At 31.7% G+C, this 9,746-nt stretch overlaps 1 protein-coding gene across 2 annotated transcripts in view; it reads right to left on the bottom strand.

Moving 5' to 3' along the window:
- LOC139503680 (uncharacterized) overlaps positions 1 to 9,746 on the bottom strand; it is a 167,587-nt gene that overhangs the window by 50,029 nt on the left and 107,812 nt on the right. The gene's annotated exons all lie outside the window — the stretch shown is intronic.

Below are 9,746 nucleotides of genomic sequence, written 5' to 3'. Positions count from 1 at the left end.
ATATAGGCGATCAAACAGCAAAAGAAAATGTTTGCCTGTTACGACAAATAAATGTGTCTTATAGAAACAGGTCGCTATACAAACAAAACTGTAAACGAACGAGTTTTTTTCATTATTTTTTTTTATCTATATTAATCAGATTGAGGATGAGGAGCATGTTGTATTAGATTGTCCTTTATGTGCAGATTTGCGATAAAGTTTATTTTACAAAGTTTAAAGAAGTGACGTTGTTTTTATTATTTTATTTGATGATAATAAGTTTATATATCTTTTAATAGAAACGATTGTTATTGGAATCTTGACAAGACCTGCTTCAATATTTTACGTAGAAAAAAAACCATTTTATATTTTGAAGTACAAAACTGAAATATTTTATAGACTTGATAAATATGGTTATAAAAATTATGTTTTTACAAAACTGAAATATTTTATAGACGTGATAAATTCATAGGAATGATTTATCAATTTCTGTAGTTTCTAAATCTGAATCTAGCAGTGTCCATTAGGACGTTATTTATTTGAGAAGTTACTGTAAATTTCATATCAATCATGTCAATAACAAAAAATATTAATAAGAAATTATAATTCGACACTATCAAAATAATAAAATACTGAATATGCATGTACAAGTGAATACCATTTACCTTAACATTGACAATGCAGCACTATTACAGAAGAAGATCCGATACCAATGAGGTTTGTTTTCGATGTATTGCCTCGTCTTCGTGTGTGATAATTTTTAAGATGATAAATATGTAATTATAAATTACATAACTTTTTTTATATAGATATAGTGAATCATTTGAGTTCATATGTTCTTATAATAATCAGTATTGATAGTTATCAGGATGAAATTGATGGTTTATATAGATAAATTAGGATTTTAAATTGTGTAATTATTGAGTGTGTTTATTATTGTGTATTTAAGATGACCTCAGACTGGATGGAATCAAGTTCATCAGATACTAAATTCAATTTAATTGTCATGCCGGAAGGAATATAGATTTGTTCAGCGAAAACGAAGCAGTACATTGGTTTTATATATATTCGTATAATTTTAAACATAGTTGTAAATTGAATACTTATTAAGCTAACAGAGCACACGAAGATTCGTCACCCTACAAGGATACACCTTCTGACTCCGATAAGATCAGACCAGTCTTCGCTTTTACACCTTAAGTCAACGTGTTAATCGGAAAGCAACTCATAAACATTAGCAAGTTTACAAGGATACACATGTGACTCATATCAAGCCAGACTTTGCTTTTACACCTACATGCATGCCGAGTGTTAAGCGGAAAGCAACACTTATACATTAGCAAGTCTTTAATTTAAGCCGCCCTGGGATCAGTCCCACGACCTCCCGCACTTGAAATGTTCAACGAAAGAATATTTGAATATGTAAGAGTCTGGCATAAAAATAATGTTGAGGGGTTAACCATGTTTGCCAGCTCTAAACCCTACACATAATCTAAGACTGTTGTGTTACAACACAAAATAAGGACAGACTGTTAAGATCGATTGGAAAGGGCTTGAGTCATCAGATTTACACAAAACCAAACAACTGAAGGAGTATTAAAATACTATCGTATAATTTTTTCAAGTCTTCGTTACTTCTTTGACGACCCCCCCTTCCAAAAAAAACCCACAAAAAACCCCAAGTTTTCTAGATTCTAGCAGTTTTTAAACTATTTCTTAGATTAAAAAAAAAATATTAATAAGAAATAAATACTGCATTTTACTAAATAAAAAAGTGTACGTTATTTTTATTCCATGGCGAGAAAGTGAATCGCCTTAGATTAATTTTGCAACCGATTTCCGGTTTGTTTGTTTGTGTTTTTTTTTTTGCTTTGATTTGACAATTTGCAGAAAATACGGTTTATCCTGCATGAATATTTTTAGGAATGCATTATTCCTTTTAACAAAACTAAGGGGTATATAGGTTTATGGAATGACAATGAAAATAATAAAATCCAATATGTTTTGACCATGTGTGATTTGAATACGTGTTTTGCATCGCATTGCTTTGCACATTTTTGAAGGCCGTACGGTGACCTATAGCTGTTAATTTCAGTGTCTTCTGGAGATTTGTCTCATCGGCAATCATTTGGTAAGTACAATAACCTTTTATTCCAAAATAATAATTATCATTATTATCTTATAAATTTTTTCAAAATATATTTATGAAAATATAATCACACTTTTGATTATAATTTTTATTATCAACATTAATATTTAGTATAATCATTATTATTTGTATAATTACTATTTTTCAATTACAGATGTATATTATAATCATAATTTGTATTATTGTTATTATTATTACAATGATTATTAGTATCAATATTATTATTTTCATTTTTTTTTTATTATTATCATTATTGTTGCCGAACCCCAACGCCGAACTTGATTTACTTACCTTTCTTATTCCGTGGTCAGCTTCCTTCGTGAAGAAAATGTTTGCACGGATCGTGTATTTTATGTAGCAGTAATCGGGAAACCTCGGAGGAACTCGGGCGAATTTAAGAGCGATAAAAAGACTATATATGAGATGGCAATCTTATATAGCTCTACCTATAAAACTAAAGTTTACTTATATCAAAATATACTAAACATTTTATGTTAATGGTTTGATGTATTCAATGTACGGTTAATAAAAAAATCCTGGTCAAATGTTAAAAAAAATATTTTAAAGGACTTAGTTTCTTCCGCGCATGTAGGTCACTTTGCACTTGGTAAACATGCCCTTAGTTTTGTCATTTTCATAATTCGAATTTAATTATGCATGCTTTAGTACAATCCAAATGGGTGCAGTTAATAATAAACATAAATAATTAAAACTTTCACCATAAAATTTTATGTGTCAGAATGGTCAGTGTCAATAATGGAGCCTCGGGTCAGCATTAAATCTATTAAAAGTCATACAGTCATACAATCTTAGTAAATTACATGTGCTTAACAATTGTTGTCATTGATAAACATTTTGAACTTTTCACCGGACTGCCGAATAGAATAATCAGCAATTTTTTACGGGATTTTTTTTCTCCAAACTATAAATATGTCTCCAAAGACACAGGGCTTGTGGTAATAATAACAATGATGTGTTCTGTCTACACAAGAAACATCGTTGGTGAGAGTAAATGTGTCGTGGGTTTCATTACTTTATTCATGGAACAACTAGTACAATAAAGATTGAAGCTACAATGCTACAATTTGTATCCATCAACTTTTTTCTACTGCCATTAAAAAACACGTGACATGTAAAGCAGGCGACACTACCTGTTCGCGGCCGTCAAGCACACGAAAAATATACATTGAACAGGCAAATATTAATGTACGTTTTTGATCGAATTAGGCCTGCCAATTGATATTTTATCGTGTGTTTTTCCAAGTTGTGATGTTAATATGCTATTGTTTCAGAAAGAGGGAAAAGGATTGGATCCATTAAAACGTTTAATCCCGCTGCAAATGTTTGCACCTGTCCTAAGTCAGGAATCTGATGTACAGTTGTTGTCGTTTGTTTATGTAATTTATACGTGTTTCTGTTTTTTTTTTTTAATCTTATATAGATTAGACCGTTGGTTTTCCCTTTTGAATGGTTTTACACTAGTAATTTTGGGGCCCTTTATAGCTTGTCGTTCGGTGTGAGCCAAGGCTCCGTGTTGAAGGCCGTACATTGACCTATAATGGTTTACTTTTTTAAAATTGTTATTTGGATGGAGAGTTGTATCATTGGCACTCACACCACATCTTCCTATATCTATAAGTTACGTTCTACATTTCCGGTAACAAGAAACACCAAATAAAAGATACAAGATATACAATAAAATTAACGGTACCAATTTTCTTGCACCAGATGCGCATTTCGACAATACATGTCTCTTCAGTGATGCTCGTGGCCAAAATATTTGAAATCCAAAGCTTATATAAAAGATGAAGAGCTATAATCCAAAAGGTCCAAAAAGTATTGGAAGGCCAATTTGCGAAGATGCAGACAATTTGGTGAAATGAAGAGCTGTCAATACGTAAAAAGAACCCTTAGTTGTAAGAATCAATTTTCTCGTTTGTATTGCTTACATTTGACATTTCGTGGTCGTGTACAGCTTATTAGGAAGTAAATGATTTTTTCATTGTTGAATGCTTTCGGTGACCTATAATTGGTACAACTGTAACTTCTATGTCATTTGGTCTTGTATAGGCAGCTGTCTCATTTGCAATCATACCATACACAAGCAAAATTTGCTCACGTGAGCAATTTCACATGAAACTCACTTGAAATTCGTGAGATTCACCTCAAACGAGCTTATACATGAAACTCACTTGAAATTCGTGAGATTTACCTCAAACGAGCTTATACATGAAACTCACGTAAAAATGTTCAAGTGATATTTACGTGAATTGAGATTCAAATGATTCTCACATGAAATTTTTCACATGAATTTCACGTGAACTTTTCAACAGCAAAAATGGAATTTTCATGATTTTTATTTAATTTGAAAATTAAGATGTTATTTACGGAAGCGTATTAGCGCCACACATTTTTTTTTTTTAATTTTTCTTCCTATGTTTGCGTTACCTTGCGTTATAACGCAATCCTTTTGCGTTATAACGCAAACCTTTGCGATATAACGCAAATATCTTGATTTCAATTATTCATTAAGTTTTGTATATATTATGTCCGTCTGTCGTTCATTTCGGATGTGATTTACTAGTAGATAAAAAAAGAAACATACATACAAAACCAAATCATTATAATAAATATGCATAGGAATAATGGAATAATTGAAGTGCAATTATACATAAATTAAGACAGATTTGTGCATCAGAAAAGTATATAATTTATCATGTGATTTCCATGTCAAATTCACATGAGATTTATGTAAAACTCACATAAACTAATGTGAGTTTCACGTATAAGCTCGTTTTAGGTAAAAGTTACGGAACGCCATAGATGTATTAAATGTCTTTTTTTTTAAAAGAAGGTGTTTTTTTTATTATAAGAAGGTGTTTTTTATTATAAGAAGGTGTTATTTTTATTAAAAGAAGGTGGTTTTTTACTATAAGAAGGTGCTTTTTTTCTTATAAGAAGGTGCTATTGTATTATACGAAGGTACTTTTTTTTATTATACGATGGAGGTTTTTTTATTATAAGAAGGTGCTTTTCTATTACGTGATGCTTTTTATTATAAGAAAGCGCTTTTTTTTATTATAGGAAGGTGTTGGTTTTTTTTATTATTAGAAGGTTTTTTTTTATTAAAAGTATAGGTGCTTTTTTATTATGTGATGGTGATTCCTGTGAATAACCGGAAGCGTGGCGTTAACACTCGAAAATGTATGCTTCGGGTTGTTGTCTCTTTGACACATTCCCCATTTCCATTCTCAATTTTATTCGTTAATTTATAACGCCATAACGAAATAGAAATCTTGAATGTTATAATAAGTCCGGACAGAGAACATCTTCGATAATTATATGAAGATAAAGTATGAGTCACAATTCTCATATTACATCATATTAAGTGAGTACTGGAGGTTAAGATGCGATTGGAACACAAACCTTAAAATGAAAACTATTTAGGCGTGTCATTCAAATGATTGATTTTTAATATAAGTATATCTAAATCTAATCAAGATATAAATAAAGATAAAGAGGCGTGGTATGCGACACTTTAATACATAAACATTTACATTATATGATTACAACACATGTCCCCCAGAGAATAAAGGACAGTGATGCATGTAATACATAAAAGATTATATATAAGTTTATTATTAGATTGGAATTTGAAATTATTGAACCATCTTGTGCTTGTAACAGTTATTTTAACACGATTAATACCAGTCAATACCACGAGATCTGTTTACAAAAAGCAGATAGCGAGTATACACGGATTCAATTGTACCTCGCAACACGAGAGATGTGCCCCGTAAACGGAGGAATCTACGTACATACACACACATAAAGCCGTCAGTACTAACAATAGTTATCAAAGGTACCAGGATTATTATTTAATACGCCAGACGCGCGTTTCGTCTACAGAAGACTCATCAGTGACGCTCAGATGAAAATAGTTATAAAGCCAAACAAGTACAAAGTTGAAGTGCATTGATGACCTAAAATTTCCAAAAAATGTGCCAACTACGAATCTCAAGTCAAATCGGTTGAAGCCAAATAGGACATTGTTTTGTCTTGACATAGTTGTTACATGAAGGTTTATGGGTTTTTTTCCCAAGTCAGAATGGTTTGTTTTTAATTTTTCGACGCTATCAATCAAATTATCATTTTAACTGAAGAATTTAACACTATAAGGTATGGGGAAAATCTGGAATCAGAGAACATGGTTTGTCATCTACTTGACCATCTATTTTATTCATCAAATTGGAGATCAGAATATTTTTGTAAAAAAACCCCCAGAAATATCAAGTTGAACTGAAATAAAATAAAATATCGAGGTAAAGATAAAAGGACTGTCATGTAATACTAAATCAAAACTATTAAAATAAAATACCGGTAATATTGAAGGTACAAGGAATATCTACTAGTAGTCGTACTTAATAAAAATGTCACAATGCAATGAAGCTAAAAATATATATATAAGTACGTCTGAGTCAGTGACAACTCTACAACAGATTTATCCATCGGATCGCCATCAATGATGGTGATACATGGCTGTGTACATTATGTATATACAACTCGTCTAAACATCAACCCAACAATGTTAGATCTGTAAATTTGCTTTCGCAAATTTTTTGTTCTTCCCTCGCCGGGATTCGAACCCATGCTACTGTGATATCCTGACACCAAATCGCCTGCACTGCAGCCGTCCCGCTAGACCACACGACCCCCTGGGCTCTACAAAAATAAAGCTTTCAGTGGCCGTGTGTTTGTTACCTTTCCTCGTCAGTTTTAATTTAGCGGCGTACTGCAGTACATGATATATAAGGCATGGAGATGTTATTGTTACAGATTAGCTCAACTATCTATAGTAAAGGATCCTACAAATTAATGTAAGATACAATCACAGAAAATTATATTATCATTATCTTATGTAACACTCTATATAAAAAGAAATACAGATTGTATACAAATTTTATCAATTTTTGAACTAAATATAAATTGGAACTATTAACAGACTGAACAATAAATTATTCCTCCACGTTTTAGTCTTATCAACATTGATTGGTCTTAGACAATTCGCTGGTGGTCAATAAATTTTGTTCTGTAGTTGATATTTTTCTATTTCAAATCAACAACATTTAATTACTTAAATACATGCCAAATTTCTAAACAGTGAACTTAATGTTGTAAAAACTGACTACTTTGTACCTACTTTTAGATAAAGAAGAACAGAACGTATTAATGTATGTCGTGATAGGACTTATAGGAGGATTGCTTCTCTTCGTATTGATAATGGGAATAATTTGTTACAGAAATGGTAGGTTTAACTTCAGTAAAGCAACTCTTCGTATATATTATTGCGATAATTTGTTCAAGAAATTGTGTTTTTGTCAATTTTGTTATTGCTACTCATCATATTAATCATAGCGATACTTTGTTTCTGAAAAAAGTTTCGTTTAGGTATTCCTGTTCTTCATATTAACGATTATTTGCAGTATTGGTTCTGTTCGTATTTAACAAGCCGATAATTTGTTCCAGAAATGGTATGGTCAATTGCAGTAGTGAATCTCTTCATAGCATAATATAATATAATATAAAATATAATATATAATACAATTTATAATTAAAAAAAAAACCTGTAACCTAAAGGACCTCATACATGTGTATCATAACCAATTCGTAATCCCCGTATAGTATGTTTTCCTAGCACTCTAAACATTTAAGTTCAGTGTCTCTTTATGGATACCATACCATGTTAATCTACCCAGTGCTGTTAAAAATGGAAAGAACACCTTTTAACACTGTATTTGCATATTAATCTTGTTTCGGTTTAGCGGAACTTATCCAACATGCTTCATGTCCTGTCCAAGCTAAAACTAAAGTGATAAGTATTTTTCCTTTATTTTTGGTTTGCTCTTTTGAAAACTTTTTATTATCCAGGGATCGCTTGTTAGTGGATATGCCCTATAGTTTATTTCACCATTGATCTTTTTTTGTTAACTGTCTCAAAAATACCTCCTATATTATTTTTCAAAATACTTATGTAGGCCAATCTAGGTCTAAAGAAGTGTACTTAATATATGGAAATATTGTTAAAAATATGTTTTATGTTCAATTACATTATTTGTTTTAGGTTTTACATTAGTTCGAAGCAAAAAAAGGGTGTGGGTCTAATGAGAAAATGTAGTAAGATTACCAATGATAAATCAATTCATAGATCATCAAACAAAGCTGTCACCTTAAGTCTTTTAAAAATGAAAAAAATACAATTCCGTATTGTAAACTTCAAGGGACATATACGACAAAAAGTGTTAATTTTTAAAATTGAACCCCAATGGCCAAATTTATTATAAAACAATGAACGATTAACAAATATGACGAAAGAAAACGACAACCAATTGCTAACAATTCCTGGACTTAAAAAAAACCAGGCACATACAAAATGTGACGAGTTATACATATTTGTAAACCCCTTGTCTTCCTTAACCAGGGATTGTGTTATAGAAAATCAACAAGAGAACAAACTGTAACAATCAGCTGGAAAGGACCTAATGCTTCAGATGGGTACTTAGTACATAACACATAACAGAGTAACAAAAAAACATAAAGAGCCGATTCAAAAGTACTTAGATCTACTAAAAGCTCATTCGTGGACCAATTACAATGCTACAGATGGGAACTTAGTACATAACACATAACAGAGTAACAAAAAAACATAAAGAGCCGATTCAAAAGTACTTACAGCTAATAATAAAATTGACGGTACTAATTTTCTTGCACCAGATGCGCATTTCGACAATACATGTCTCTTCAGTGATGCTCGTGGCCAAAATATTTGAAATCCAAAGCTTATATAAAAGATGAAGAGCTATAATCCAAAAGGTCCAAAAAGTATAGCCAAATCCGTGACAGGATCAGAGCTTTGCATGAGGGAGATTCATTCCTTAATTTATAATAATTTCTAATATTTTGTAACAGGAAATTTTAATAACACAAAAAATCCGTATTTTCATGCCAGTACCGAAGTACTGGCTACTAGGCTGGTGATACCCTCGGGGACTAATTAGTCCACCAGCAGAGGCATCGACCCAGTGGTAGTAATAAAATTGACGGTACTAATTTTCTTGCACCAGATGCGCATTTCGACAATACATGTCTCTTCAGTGATGCTCGTTGCCAAAATATTTGAAATCCATAGCTTATATAAAAGATGAAGAGCTATAATCCAAAAGGTCTAAAAAGTATAGCCAAATCCGTGACAGGAATCAGAGCTTTGCATGAGGGAGATTCATTCCTTAATTTATAATAATTTCTAATATTTTGTAACAGGAAATTTTAACAACACAAAAAATCCGTATTTTCATGCCAGTACCGAAGTGCTGGCTACTGGGCTGGTGATACCCTCGGGGACTAATAGTCCACCAGCAGAGGCATCGACCCAGTGGTAGTAATAATAAAAGCTAATTCGTGGACCAATTACAACACATAAATAAACCATGTTCTCCAAGACCTAAATGTCAATCAGAACAACGCCCACTCATTTAGTATGAAGATAGCACAAGCAGTTTTAGAACGGATTATTTTACCTTTTATTAGTTGTTACTTGCCGTCAGACCCGACACACTATTTC

The sequence above is a fragment of the Mytilus edulis genome, chromosome 14, assembly GCF_963676685.1.
Source record: "Mytilus edulis chromosome 14, xbMytEdul2.2, whole genome shotgun sequence".
In the NCBI taxonomy this organism is placed as follows: Eukaryota; Metazoa; Mollusca; class Bivalvia; order Mytilida; family Mytilidae; genus Mytilus; species Mytilus edulis.
Note: the sequence above shows the minus strand (reverse complement) of the source record. Positions and strands in the feature narration are given on the sequence as shown.